A 15,705-nucleotide genomic window follows, 5' to 3' on the forward strand; every position below is an offset into this window, starting at 1 on the left:
TAAAAGTTACTTTACTGTTTTATGACAAACTGCAACTTTCTTGACTTAAATTATCTTTTAAATTGACAAACATCGTGTGTGTAATTCAGGACGGGATCTAAACATTAGTTGTATTTTGTCGTTTGCATTTTTTGGGATACAGTACTTTCACTACTTTTACTGGTCCTTTACAGAGCAACACGTTAACGCTAATGTTGTAGTCAAGACCGCCCAAACCGAGACCAAGTCAACTCCAAGACCAGAGTTTATCGAGACCGAGACAAGACCAAGACTTTTAGGAGCTGAGACCAAGTTGAGACCAAGACCAGTGAAATCAACATAAGCATCTTTATTCAACACTTCTTTTCCATGTTTACCATCACAGGGAGGGGGGACAGTCGTTAACGGGAACAACACATTTTTAATTAGAGTTATTGATTGTATTTGAAGCAATACGTTTTACATCTAATCAAAGTTAGGATGTTAACAAATAAATCAGACAATGAACAAGCAAGTTATTGATATTCCCAAAGTTATGGTCTTGACTGGTCTTCTAAAATTCTGAGTCCGAGACCGAGACAAGACCGAGTACAAATGCGGTCGAGTTCGAGATGACACCAAGACCATCAAAAAGTGGTCTTAAGACCGGTCTCGAGTACTACAACAGTGCTGACTTCCAGACCTCTTTTCCACGTCTTTTTCAGACTGCAATATTTGTCACCAAGGCAAACATCCTTATTGTACTCTGAGTTTTAAACTTAACGGCTTTTGTGTTACAGGAGGCGGCGGAAACCGTAAAGGAAAAAGCAAGAAATGGAAGCAGCTGCTGCAGTTCCCGCACGTAAGTCTGTGTGAAGAGCTGCGACAAAGCACAGGTAAGATTATTGTAACTGTACAGGGGGACTGCTTTTATCTCGCTTGACGTGGTAGTCTGTGTGGTCTTTTAAGTATTAAGTGAGTATCCATTGCAACTTGGTTGTTGCTCTGACCCCATAGGCTAAACAAATCTCTTGTAGCCATCTCCAGACCTCTATATCTTCAAGATCTCCCAGTTAAGGTCTGGAGGAAGGAAAAAAAGTGGGCTAATGAGAGCCTTGTGAGAACCCTTTTTTTAATGCATCTCTGGAAATGACATGTTGGCTGTTTTGTGGTTGGTAGAGATACGTTCTTCACTGCTTTAGTTTAGTGGTTTCACGTATAAAAGGTCAAATCTGTGGTCAACTGGGTCAGATCATCGTTATGGTAAACGATGGTGTCGTCAGCAAACACATATTAGGGACCAAATGGAACTGCAGCTAGTATTTTTGTAGGAAATTCATAATCCCCTTTTCTGTTCTCAGAAGCAGGACAGTGTTCGGTGACGATATAGGCTTTTATTTGTGGGGCAAAAAAAAAAAATGGAAGTCACGATTAATCTGATTTAAATTAAGAGTCTACAGCCATGCTAGCAGCTCTGTGTTAAACGCTTACATCACCACTAACATGTTCCCAAAGACAATGCCAACATGCTGATAGTAAGCAGGTACCTCGTTTACCATCTTAGATTAGCATGTTAGCATACTAACAATTGCTAATTAGCAGTAAACAGGCTGTACAGCTGAGGCTAATAAGAATTTAACTGTTTTTTTTTTACTTCTATACTAAAGTACTGAAGACATTGAAATGTTGACCTGATGATGGGGCTGGATGTCAGAGGATCATCAAAGTGATTACAGTTCATCCTGAGGGGAACATTAATGTGTGCACTATTTGTAATAGTTTGTATATTTCAGTCTGGTGTACTAACTTATCGACTTTGCAATCCATACAGTCATAGCCTACCGCTAGCGTGGGTTAAAAATGGCCTATCACCTCACAATGGTATATTTAGTATCTCTGTTGCCTTTCACACATTATGGATCAATCAGCCCGAGTAGACTTCCTTGCATTTTGCTTTTATTGAATCAATAGCAAAAGTTCACATGAACACATCCGGGCTCTGTGTTCCTCAGCAATAGATTTAATATAGGTGACCAATTAGCTTTGTGTGTTTTTTTCGTCATTTTGCACATGAATGTGTGCCCGACCTCACCATTACACTGTTTCTGGAGAGACCTGTGTGGAATTCACTATTGAAAACTCAGCTGTACAATGTTATAGGAATGACATGTGAATTATATTTTAAGGTGGATTTTCCTGTTAAGTGGCAGCAGCTGACTCCTCTTCGTCTTCTTCTTCTTCTTCTTCTCTGTAGAGGGAAAGTCCCAACAAGGCCTCCAGACTGGGATATGAATGCTATGTATAGCCCTGTGTTATAGCTCATCAAAAGCTCTCATTCAGTCCTTCCCATTATTTAACTGCAGATAACCCTGTTTGCTGGCGCCTCTGCAAACACAGCAGCATCTTTAATTTAAAGAGCAACTCAGCAGGAAAAGGTCGTGATATGTGCTGGAGATGGGGGTACGGTGGCCCCCAGTGTTCAAAACACTCACAGCAAACTGTGTACTTAAACACTTAAGTCAGATTAGTTGTCTATTTTTGGATACACGCATACTGAAACAGGATTCATGTATCACCTTTCGCTGAGTTTATATGATCAATGTGGATTTTTCATTTCCTCTGTGTAGCTGTGTTGATCTAATATTACTGTACAAAAATAGACATCAAACACTCTGTAGAGGAGATAATAAAGCCATTTTTATCAGTGACTGAGAACAAAAACAAGTACTTTGATGAAAAGTTACTTGTTAATAGATTCTATCAACAACTTTAAAACCATAAATTTATGTTTCTGTTTGTGTGTTGACTTGAGCTGTAGAGGCGTTGTTGGTGTTATTTCCTCAGAGCCTGGTTCTGGCCAAAGTGCATATCTTGTTCTCCAGATGTGTTTGGTACACAGCCCACCAAAAGTCATACCATCCTGATTTTCACTAGCAAGGACCACACAATCAACCATGGTATGATTAAATGATTTATTGATGATCGAAACAGAAGATGTACGAGGCTTGCGGTTGTCGATTGAGTTTGCTCAGGTACTCAAACAAAGACAAGAAAATAGGATGGAGCCTGATGCAGATGTTGTTGGCTGGTGTTTGGACCTGCAGCACTGGTGATGCAGTGAGTTTTCTCTCACACCTGACAGTGACTGATTGAGGCGCGTGCCTCTACTTTTTAGAACTCCTACAAAGTCAGTCAAGTTGTGATGTGTTATGTGATTGATCAGTCAATCATTGTCACTGGCTGACCTGAATCAGTAAAAATAACCTTCCACAAAAAGGCGGCCCGAGAGAAAAACGCTAAGGAATTCAATAAATTAAAGTTATGACGATGTGCAGGGTTACTTTTAGTTAATGTAGATGAAAGCCGGCTGCATTAGCTGTACACAAAAACTGTCATATAAACTGTGACATGAATGCTTTCAATTAATGCATTTAAAGGTGGGGTATGTGAAAAACTAGAAAGATTTAAGATTAAGGATTCCTTTTATAGTAATTTCTTCATGTATCTACATACATAAAAAACAAAATACTCTTCCCCAAAAGTGCCTGGTGTTAACAAAAATAATTTGAATCATAAAATCAATTATAAGAACAGTAACAAATTAAAAAACACATACCAAGTGCACCATGTTACATATAGCAGCTCGTCATTCTGGTTATTTATTTATTTATTTTAAACCTGTCCTGCCCAGCAGCCTGGTATAGAGTATGATGACCTGGATACCATATTGTGCCAGACAGATTTTACTTTAACACAAGAGTATTAATATACTCCTTTGTCTTTTTTATTATTTATTTAATTATGTATTGATTTGTCACCGGGCCGGACAGGGGGAGCAGACACGGGGATGGGGGAGCACAAACAGACAGCACAGAGAAAGGACAACACCTGTAAGAGAAGGGGGATGGAAGGTGGGGACAACAGGGAAAAGCTGTGGGAAACACCAGTTGCAGAAAGCAACAAAACCTGCAATAGAACAGAGAGGGGGGCTTGGGGAGGAGAAAAACAAACAAACACAAACAATAAAAATAATAATAATAGTAAAAGACAACCAGCCGAACAGCAGCAATAAACAGCCGACATAGTAAGACAACTAAGAGAAAAATGAAAACAAGAAACAGTCCAGCACACTAAATAAGCAAAACAGCACAGCCAGAGAGCTGGAATAATAACAATTAATTTAAATAAGTAACTGAAAGAAAAGCATCAGGAATAATTCTACCAGGGACAACCTACATTTGTTTGTGTCTGTGTGTGAGACTGTGTGTGTCTGTGTGCGTGTGGGTGAATGTGTCTGTATGTGTGTGTGTGTACATGTGTGTGCGCATAAGCCTGTTAAAGAATGTAGTTGTTAGTGAGAGTGGGGCGCCACGACTGTAACAGGCAGGCAAGAACCCCAGTAGCCAATAGGGGTGGGAGAAAAAATAAATCAATCAAAAAAACAAAGACTCCCAGATGCACCGCGATGCAAACGCGGAAACTCGTCATTCTGGTGTATTTAAAGTGCAAGTGAAGTGTTTGGTTTTCAGGTGAAAGGTTAGACCACGCCCACAAACTTCACGTTGCTGACCTTCTCCACAGCAGAGCTATTGAGGAAGCTGGATGTCAGGGGGCAATAATTTAACGTTACCTGACCACAAATCATGAGTAGAATGGCTGTAATATTGTTGTGTGGGCACTGTGTTTTTCCCGTTTACAGAGCCGGGGGAAACAGAACAAACAGCTAGCAGACGGTGTGGAGCTACTCGCCGAATTTGATATAAATATATGTATTTGAATTACATACCCCACTTTTATTTATTCATCCATGAGAGGGACAGAGTGACAAAAGAGACTGAGCTTTGTTTGTGTTGTTGCCAAGTAAAGTTAACCTCTACCTGCTGAGTAGCTAATGCCAGATTGCCACATGTCTGCAAAAATCAAATATGAATCAAACATGAAATATATGTGACAGTGACAGCGTCGCCGCTGGTGCAGGTCGTGGATAATTCTTGCACAGCTGTCTTGCATATGAAGTCCTAAAATAAATGTTTTGTCAATCGTGTGGTAGTCACACTGAGATTTAAATTGTGGCCTTATACTTAACTCCTTTTTCAGAATGAGCTCTTACACTCAACTTTGAGCTTGAGGATCTCAGAACCAAGCAAGTTTTAAAAAGTATCCATCAATTTTCTAAGCTGGCTGGTGGTGCAGGTGCAGGATTTGAGTCGTTATGCTGTCTTTTTGAGGTTTGCAATGCTTCCTGTCTGACGCATGGAGAGAATGGATAGAGCATTGTTAACTTCTGTTTTTATTTTTCCTTTGAACTTTTTCATTGAATGTGCTGTTTTATCCAAAGATATTCTTAAGCCCCTCAGCTGCTTAGTTAGGCATTTGCATGTGTCACACTTACGACATATATGACAAGCAGTTAAAACGGTCCTAACTTGACTTCCTTTCATGCCAAGCAGATCATTGATCCGGTTCAGAAAAGCGCACGAGAACTCTGAATGTGTGTGGGCTGTAAAAAAAACAAACAAGTAATCTTGCTCAAGTGGTACCACAGAGGAAATGGTGGCTAGTGCAGAAAGAGGAAGCAGACTGCTGTTTTTTTCTGTTTCAACAAGCAGTATGATTACTTTCATTTTAACAGGGGAAAGATTTGAGACAGAGCCAAGAGTTTATGTTACCAGATCAGAAAGAAGAGCTCAGACATTCAGTCAGGAGAGTGAAAGTGGAGGGACAAGACAAAGGAAAAACATCTTCTGTATTGGAATTGGTAGTATTGGTCGGTGTATATTACATCTACTTAACGCTGTTTAACAAAGTCTGCCAGAAATTGTGTTCAGTATATGTTATCAATGATTGCTTTTAGTTTGAAGTCACATCTTTTAGGGTGTGCAGGCCACCAGGATGGCTGTGAACAAACTATGAGTTATGGCTGAACATTTAATTTAAATATTAGCAACATAGCAATATGGCCTATTGCAATAAAAGTGCAATATTTGTTGAAGGTCAAAATACCATTTTAAATTAAATATTGTAGTGTTGCAGAGGTGTCCTGGCGTCTTTTCTAGAGACTTAAGAAAGAAACATCTTTGTTTGGTATTTTGCAAAAAAATACTGCCATAATTCATTTCAATGTTTTTTAAATTAAATTGAGAATAATTATGTAAAAAAAAAAAAAATCATTCCCCCTAGTATCCCAAATCAAAAAAGTTTAAAAAATTAATTGCAATTAGACATGTCTGTGAAGGTTCTCAGTCATCGAGGTCATAGTTATCCAAAGAAGGTTAAAGTCAAGGGCAGCTGTACTGGATCTTCAACCAGTCCAGTTACCCTTGACTTTAACCTTCTTTGCATGCAATTAGATATTTTTTCAAAATCATTCAGCCTTACTAGTTCAAATAAATTGCTTACCTTGATTATGTGCACTGGAGGTTTGATATTTTACCCAAACGAAAACTCACTTGGGAATCGTCCCACCCTTATGTCGTGTGCACAACTTGCCCTGTTATTCTGGTGGACTGTTTCCGCTGTGGAGCTCTTTGCTTGATTTGAACCAATTGGGATGGAACCAATTGATTAGTCAAATGGTCCAATGATGGCGTATGTCAAGTATTTATGTGATTATGAGGCCCCTGGTGATAATGATGCATGTTGGGGGGAAACATTCTCTAGTTCCAGCTTATCAATTGTGAGGATTTGCTGATTTTCCCTTCTCTTATGTGACTTTTTAACTCCTCCCTTAGAGAGTCAGACTAAGAAACTGGAACTTACAATAATGATTAATGTGCAATATTCTGATTTATTCTGTCCCACTACTGCAATTTTTAAGGAATTTAATCTCCTATAATTTTACATTTTCTGGTCTATTTTTTTAATACCTTGTTACGTGAGCAACTGTATCAAAACAAATTTCCCCTCGGGGATCAATAAAGTATTATTGATTCTAAATAAACTGAATAGTTTGAGTTTTGGACTGAAAAAGAGATCCTGATGTTTTTTCATTGAAAGCATGTATGAGCATTGTGATTACACTAAACATGTTTTTAAAAAAGCAACATTCTCCAGTAATTGTCAATTAGTTTTCTATTGTTGAATTGCAAACAAATGTTAAAAAATTATGTCACTGAGAAAGCTGCAGTGTGGGAACAACACCCGGGTCATCGCACCAGTGAATAAGACGAGTCAGAGCATTGGCAACTATGTGAGATCATTGGTAATTGGTACAAGATATTGGCAGCCGTGATGACATCAGTTATGTACAGTGCTGCTCGTCTGTGATCATTCAAGAAAAGGTCATGACTCTATTACTACAGGGGTTTGAACCCTTACGTAAAGACACCGGTTATTATGAAATAGAAATAGCTTTTATCTCTGGTTGTATTCAGCCGTTGAGCACTGATTTTTCAGGGATGTGTTTGATGAGCTTGAATGTATATTTCACAGCTAATCAAACAAAGTCTTGTTCTTATTCTAGAGACAACAGTAGTACCAAGAACTTTAGCCTGGCATTTAGACTTTGATGTTTGTTTTGGGAACAAAGAGATGATTCTGTTCGCTCCGCTAAAGGCGTTCCACTTTCTATTTCCACTGCTATTTCCCCTTGTCCACATTCTCCCTTGCAATGCCCGGAGCGCTGAGAACCATTCTGGTGATGACCTTGTAAACTACACACAACAACTCTTTTGTTGCTGATCTTATTGTGAGATGTTTCTTTTGTAACGGATGTGTCAACCTTGGTGTGTCTGTGTGTGTGTGTGTCTTTGCTAAGCAATTAACCATCATTATGTCATTATGTTGAGATTGAATTTTGAAAGAGTAAGCTGTGATTTTTAATTATATCCTACATTATTAAAAGTGTCTGTAGCTGCAGGAGGTAATAGCTATGAGGGCATCTCTAGCGCAAGTTGTGGCTGTTGTCTGGCCGAGTGTAAACACTACCGAGAGCATGGATCTGTCTTTCTGCTGTCTAATGAAACAAACAGAGCGGTGATCTTGCTGATCCAGACCGTCATCATAAAAACTTTTTATATAACTTATTACGACTCATATATACATTTTTTGTCAGGCCGCCAACTCTAGTGGCAGAAGACGTCAGGTGACATAGTATGAAGAGCAACAAAGTCTGTGTAAGGAGATGGTGGATGGATGAGTTGAATAAATTCAGGACTTTCACTAAGTAGACTAAGGTTCGAGTCCCATGTGAAAGAAAGTCAAAGATCACATGTTTTAAGTTAAATAACATTTTCCAGTTGATTTACGTCAGGTGACTTATTTAATGTACTTATTTTAACCTAAACCACAATCTTTTCCTAACCCTAACAGAGTGGTTCTGTTGCCTAAACCAAACCAAACCATTTTTTACAATGTTTTCCATGTGATAAATGTCAGGTGACTTATTAAAAGTCCAGTAAACATGGGGCGAGTTCAATCTCAAAACGTTTTACACCGGTTTGCAACGTTTTCTGACTGAACGACGTGTTTCCTTGAAATGTTGTGCAACCGGCTTCGAGGTGTGTTTTCTCCCATGCGTGTCACAGGTGTTAACCCAATTAGCTGCAACAAGTTTCTAAAGACAACGGCGTTAAAAAGGCAGGAAAATGCAGTGCGCTTGCAATACACAACAGGGAGGCACCACCGTTTCCGTTGAAAAAAAAAAAAGTTTTGCTAGGTTTTGTCAGCGCTAAACTCGCCCCTGCTTTCTGGACTGGTACTTTCCAACCCTCGTAAATGTTAGTTTGGGAAACAGTCATATATGTCGTATTTTCCTACGAACAAGTAGTCAATTTGAGACACTTGACACTCGACCTGAGGACGCTGGCAGCTAGCTCAGGAGATCTCGAGTGTACAGCTTGTGGAGAGGGAATGGCAGTCAGGATCTCCCATTTAAAGCATAAGGCTGGTGTTGTACTAACATTGCTGTTATTGTTAACAAATCCCACAAAAAGACCAAAACAACAATATGTTAGTCCAACTCTTAATACTTTTTGACTTCCCTACCCTGTCTGTGGCCCCAAGCCTATTGTTTCCACCTGAAGATCTCTAAAAATGGCTGAAAAACATTTAGCTTATTTTTTTAAATAAAAGGCACCAAAATCTAGTGGAAAGGCTGAAACCAGAAGAGTGGAGGCTGTTTTATTATTAATACCCATGGTTTTTGGAGTCATTTGGTCAACTATGGGTAGTATTTGTGCACATTTTTTGTGTTTGGCACATTAAGACAGTGTAGACCACAAAAACAGTAACTTTTCTAGAAATAATCACAATTTAAATACCAAAATCTGTCGCTACTGGATATCTTTCCAAAATCCTTCATCACTGTGTGTGTGCATGTTCTGTTGTAAACTGAACAAGTGGTTGGACCTCCCCCCAAAGGTTAACTATAGCAACATGTGATGTCGGCGTGATGTGAAATATTACCACGATTATGACGTCTAGTTCCCATCCATTGGTGTTTGTGTATGGAGGTAGTGTCACTGCAGGCGGCCTGCTAGTAGTATACATCCATACATGGTGCCCAGAGAGGCCAGAGTAAACACACAGGCCACATTGTTGGGAAGACATCCATTAAAGAAGAAGCACTGAAGCCCAGCTGATGACGACCTGTGATAAAACATATAATGTCTTGAAGAGCAGTGGGGCTACAAACAGGCAGCCTCGCCTTCCGAAAAGTACTGGAACTTTAGAGGTGGGGTTTGCAGTTTCTCACTGGTCGAGGAGAGGCTGCTCGCTATAAGCACAACTTGAATCTCCACGGTTACTGTGCTGTTGCAGTGTCGCATAAATAATGAAGCCTGTCTGTCGCTTTGTATGGCGTACGGTTCATACGTCAGAGTAAGACCACACAGCGGACTAATTTATAGAAATGCAACGATTTGTCGATTATTCGATTAGTCGGTCAAAAGAATTTTAAATTGACAACTATTTTGATAATCGATTAATAATTTTTTAATAAATTTTATCTTCTTAAAGAGAGGAATTGCTGCTATTCTTTGTCATTTATGATCGTCAATGAAGGGTTTTTGGGTTTTGGACTGTCTGTTGAACCAAAGAAGCAATGTGAAGACGTCACTTTGGACCCTGGAAAATTGCGATGATTGATAACATTTTAAAAATGTTACAATTAGTCGATTAATCGTGAAAATAGTTGTCAGATTAGTTGATAATCGTTAAAATAATATTGTTAGCTGCAGCCCTACTAATTTGCCTAATCTTTGCAGGTCTTTTGACCGCGGTGGAAACGCACACAACAATGGGCTGAAGGAAACTTTTAGTTCCTTTAAAAGCTGTTCCTGGGACTAAAAGTTCCAGGTACTTTTCGGCGGAAACGCGGCTCAACATGCTCCCCAAATGATATATCCAAAACACTAGATCCCCTGACTTTTCAGGCAGCACCATCTATCATCAAGTTAACATTTAAATGTGTCTAATGATCAAATAACTGTGACACTACTGACGATCCCATCAACCCCATCTGCACTTTTTGTGCTAACAAATGTTGGCATGTCACCATACCTGCCAAACATCAGCATGTTGACATGTTGACTCAAAGCTGTGCCTAAGTACAGTGTCAGAGCATGCGGTAGATTCTTAGTCTTATTTTACTTTTTAGATTAAAGTTTAACAAAACACCTGATCCATCAATAAAATATAATGGCTTGTTGATTAAACAACCCATCTGTATTTAAAGTAGTTTAAATCAGCTTTACCTCGAACAGCTGCAACATTAAAATGCTCTTTACTTTAATGTAGCAATAAATATCCAGTGATATTGTATAGTGACAACCTAATCGATACTGGATCAGAAATCAAAGCACTAAAGTTTGCTATAACTTTGCTATAAAATTAAATGATTCCTGGGGGGAGGATAAGGAAAAGATCAATTTGCAGTACATTTACAGTAAATGCCAAACATGTGGAGGGTGTTATTAGTGGTCCCCCAGGCTGGATGTGGCACCTGACCCTGGGACCCTTGGGCTAAAGTTTGCAGACAGTACTGGACTTCTCTGACTTGTCCAACACACGCTTCCAGGCTGCTACCACCACATGTGTATGGCGTCTTTCCTGTTGCAAGCAAAGACTGGTTATCACTAGAATCACTGGGGGATGAGGAGGAACTTCTTTTAACATTTAAACAAAGAAAATGAGAGTCAAATGAGGATAAGTGCAAAAAGAGGAGCGAGTTTTGTTATTGTCGGTCTCCACCTCTGCAGGTCTCGTTTCCAACGTGTATTCAAATATCAAGGGACAAAAGAGAGCATAATCACTGTGTGTTGTTAAATCATTGCGCGCTGAATTGTGTTTTCAATGCCAGTTTTCTAATATCCCTAATTTTTCACAGCTCTTAAATAGGGGACCTATTATGCTTTTTCACATTTTCTGGCATTTCAGTAATGTTACAATGTCAGATGTTCATGTTAAACATGGCCAAAGCCTCAAATAATGAGACAGAAATGAGGACCTGCAAGAAGTGTCAGTATAAGACAGAAAATTCTTTTTTTGAACTTTGAATCATGCAAAGCTGCCATAGAGGAGTCACAGAACTAAAATATAGGGCTGGAAATGCAGTATAATAGGTCTCCTTTAAGATGTGGTAAAAACAATAAGACTTTTACAACCTGATTAAGTTCCTGTAACTGAACTGGGATTATTTAGTCAAACAGCGCAAACTGTTTCTGTTGATGGTGAAATATTCTGTATGTAAAATTAAATTTGGTTGGAGCAGTGGGTGCTTACATGATGAATAGCAGATGTGTTTTATTTTCAGGAAATCTTCACAATAGAGCTGCTTCTTTCCTGAAAGGTGTCATGCAAATAAGCTTTGATTTAAATGAGATCAGCCAAACGTGCTGTCTCACAGACGCTGTGACACACGGGAGGCAGGAAGTTCAGCTTGCAGCTGCGCTAAACCACATGTGTTTTGAAAAGCTGACGTCCCGGGGAGGGGCGGAGTAGAAATACTGATAAATGAGGGAAGTGAGGAAAAGCAAAGTAAAACCTGAAGATTAGAAAGTGTAAGATTAAGACATTTAAATAAGATGTTAGAAGAGAAGAAGTAATGATTCAGCTTTGTGAATTTCACTGTTGACAGCTTTTATGAAACCAGAAAAAGGAGGTGAGTGGGAGGGAGTCTTGAGAAAGACATTCAGGAAGCTGTCAACTTCCTTGTTTGTCAGAAACAGGTTGTTCTCTTCTCTGCATTTCTCCCCCCTCCTTACATTTTGCAGGCAACATGCAATATTCCTGTCTTGCAGAGCAACGTCTAATAACTGTGATGTAATAGTTCTTCTCCTTTGTTCAGATGCATTTCTGCCAAAATTGTAAATGCAGTTATTGCATTCAAATAACTTTTCACTGATTCACACTTCTCTTTACTTTTTACTTAACTACAACATTAAAAGTCGAACATTCAACCCAAGTGCAGGGTTCCCTGCGAGTCTTCTGCTCACAATATTCTCAATCTTGTTCCCAATAAAGATAAATATTTTTCTGTTATGTTCACTGTGTGTGCTTATGCAGAGGTACAACATTTGTGATTCACTGATCAGCGTGAAGTCACATGTAAGAGTGACACACCAGATAAGTCAGCTGTCCAATTAAAATGGGATAAAATAGAGAAGGAAATGCAGATGTGATGGAAGGGTGTGGAAATGAAAGATGGAGAAATCTTTGGCCAAACGACAGTTTTCTTCCTCAGTGAAAGTTAAATTTTCTTCAGTGTGGAGTTGGAAAATATACAAACTCAGTACTCACTGAGGTCTGTGATGACGTTGCTGCAGCGATGCAGTTTTGGTGTTTGTGCTACCTGTTCTCAAAACTGCTTATATTTGTAATATCTCATCAAGTTAACTAACTCTAACCCTAAATTGATACAAAAAAGTTATTTGTCTGTTGTTTTGCTGTTGTCTTTTATTGTTGCTGTTGTTAACTTTCTCCCCTCGTGACTTTGCTGCTGTCCTTCTTTCTGAGGGACACGTGTAGGAAACTCAGTGCACATGTGCTTGTTCTCTCTACAAATGGCAAATGAAAGCATCTTGCGTCTTGATAGATGCAGGCTCCTCTCCTCCTCCTCCTCCTCCTGGACTCTTTGAGCCCTCATCTACAGGCCATTAGAGACACTCGATCTCACAGTAAACCAGGGCCATTATGGATTTAAAGTTCAGCCGCTGAGGAAGCAGAAACCTTTTTTGTCAGCAGCTCTGCAGAAGAGTGTTTACATGTATCTTCATAAAAAATATCTTGCGTTCAGCCGTATTGAAACCGAATGATTTATCTGCTTGTTGATCACAGTCAGCAATAATCCCCTGTGATGGATAAACAATGTCTTTAAATGTAGATAGATATGTCATAACCAATATCTGATACTAGTCTCACTTTCTATTATGCAGCTTTCAGTTGTGGACTCAAAGTGCTGCACGGAAATCCATACCTTATTACTTCTCATGCTTAAAGGAGCGTTCTTTATACCTATATATATCACCTTATAAAGATGTTATGATATGCAATTGCATGTTACCACTGTTCCAACTGCCTTTCAACTATGTCAACATGTCGTCTGTACTCCAGGATCTTCTGGAAATATTTATTAACACACCCCTTAAAAGTGGTTAACAAGAGTCCACATCCACATTACTACAATTTTGTTTAAAAACAGAGATCTCCGTCCACACCAGATTTTTAGCTGCATATCAGAAGTGATTGTTTTTTTTAAAGTTCTCCATTTAACACGCTACTTAGCTTAAACGCTGGTTTAAAACCAAAATGGGGTCAGAAGCGTTTTCAAACTTCTCAGTTTTAATTGTTTTGATTCTCTGTTTTCGTGTGGATGGCAGGCGTAAACATAGGAAAGGTGGTTTGTGTATGGAGCCTGATAGTCTAAAGCCTTGCTAGCGGCTCTCAGGGCTTTAGGCACAGATACTTTGAGCTAAATGCTAATGTCAGCTTCCGAACAATGACAATGCTATCATGCTAATGTTTAACATCTTAGTTTAGTGTGTTAGCATGCTAAATATTTGCTATTTCATTAGTCAGGGGATCAACAAAGTCAGTAGGATTCATCTACTGGGAACCACAAATGTCTGTACAAAACGTCATGTTAATCCATCCAATAGTTGTTGAGATATTTCAGTCTGGACCAAAAGTGGTGGACCGACTGACCTACATTGGTATTCCCTAGATAATGGCTAAAACAAAGGAAAAAAAAACCTTACACACAGCACAGCATTACCACACACAGCACGCGGTGAGAATCCACCACATATGTTGGCTTGTTTATTTCTGTCTATGTTCCCTGATTGTTCTATAAAGAGACAGAGACAGTCAGAAGTGCTTGATCTGGTTTTAAACCTGTGGCATAGTAATTTCACCATAGGGACCCTGAGGTCTGAGGAACCAGGAGGAGGCCTGACAGGGAGAGGCCTCTTTGTGTAGGTTCTTTGCATGATGATGTACAGCTTGTTCTGTACAGATCCGGAGCTCCTTTCATGTACATCACATCTCCAGGGATCCATTGAGAAAGTCCAGCGACCCACAACCACAAAATGAAAAGTTCCAAGAACTTGGGGTTATATTTTTTTCACGCATGAGTAGCCAGCGTGGGCTCGGCTAAGTAGCTTCATGAACTGTAATGAAGCTATTTTTTTAGGGTTTTGAGAGGAGAATTGTGGGTTTGAATTTAATATAAATATACACTATAGACTGTCAATTAGCAATGTGTCCCACTCTGTTCAGCTTTTCCTTTGCCTTTGACTTCCATCCTCTCTGTTTTTTTCCTCCGCAGTTTCCCCTCGTCTGTCTTTTTGCCTTTGGCTCTAATTTACTTCACATTGTCCTGCTCTATTCACTTTGCAGCAGGACGTAGGAAGTATGTTAGAGCAGAGTAGAGAGAAAAGAGATCATTAGAGTAGAACAGAACAGAACAAAGAGGACGTAGTGTGGCAGAGCGAAACAGAAGAGAGATAAGTAGAGCAGAAAATACTCAAAGTAGGATAAAACAGAGCAAAACCTGACCGAGCGACGCATCACTTACAGTCAGTCTTTGGTAGGAAATGACTCAGCAAAGTGATAAGAAAACATGTATCTTGAAACAATTAAAAGTGGCACTCCGCCCAAGTCGTGCTCATTAACTGGAACAGGCAGGGAGGGTCGGATGAATAGATGCTATTGGTTGCATTATGGGCAGTGCTTGAAGTGGAAAAAAAATAGATGCCAGTACTCCCCCCCCTCCTCCCCGCACTATCCTCAACCTCAAGGTGAAACTAAATATTATAGACTTGAACACTTAACTTCCTGCATTCTGGAGACATTTTCTGGACCAATTTATGGTGGAAATGTCTTTATTTATATGAAGGGAAACAAAATTAAGGTGGCAGGTGACAGTTCAAATTATAAAAATATAATATAATTCACTAATCAGCTTTTGGACAATGCACATTTGTTTCTTCCATATTTCAAATTCATTGCATGTTTTCTTATTGTCCATTGTTTCATTTGTTATTTAACATTTCTTGTTGCTGTTGTTCAGAACATTTTTAACACAAACCTGTCGCTCACGAGTCCTCCAACCTTTGGAGTACCCCTTTAATCAGTTTTATAATCAGTCAGGTCAAAAAAGAAAACATTTTACATTTACTCATTTGGCAGACGCTTTTATCCAAAGCGACTTACATTTGAGGAACAACATACAAGCATCAACAGAGCATCAACTACAGATCTACAACTGACAAAACATACTAGTAAGAGCAGCAATAAATACTAGTAAGA

The 15,705-nt window shown here is 39.2% G+C and overlaps 1 protein-coding gene across 1 annotated transcript in view; it reads left to right on the forward strand.

The window, feature by feature from the left end:
• The window catches only part of grk6 (G protein-coupled receptor kinase 6), a 76,040-nt gene that overhangs the window by 14,673 nt on the left and 45,662 nt on the right, over positions 1-15,705 (forward strand). The window lies entirely within an intron of this gene.

This window comes from Micropterus dolomieu, linkage group LG23 (assembly GCF_021292245.1).
Source record: "Micropterus dolomieu isolate WLL.071019.BEF.003 ecotype Adirondacks linkage group LG23, ASM2129224v1, whole genome shotgun sequence".
Classification (NCBI taxonomy): Eukaryota; Metazoa; Chordata; class Actinopteri; order Centrarchiformes; family Centrarchidae; genus Micropterus; species Micropterus dolomieu.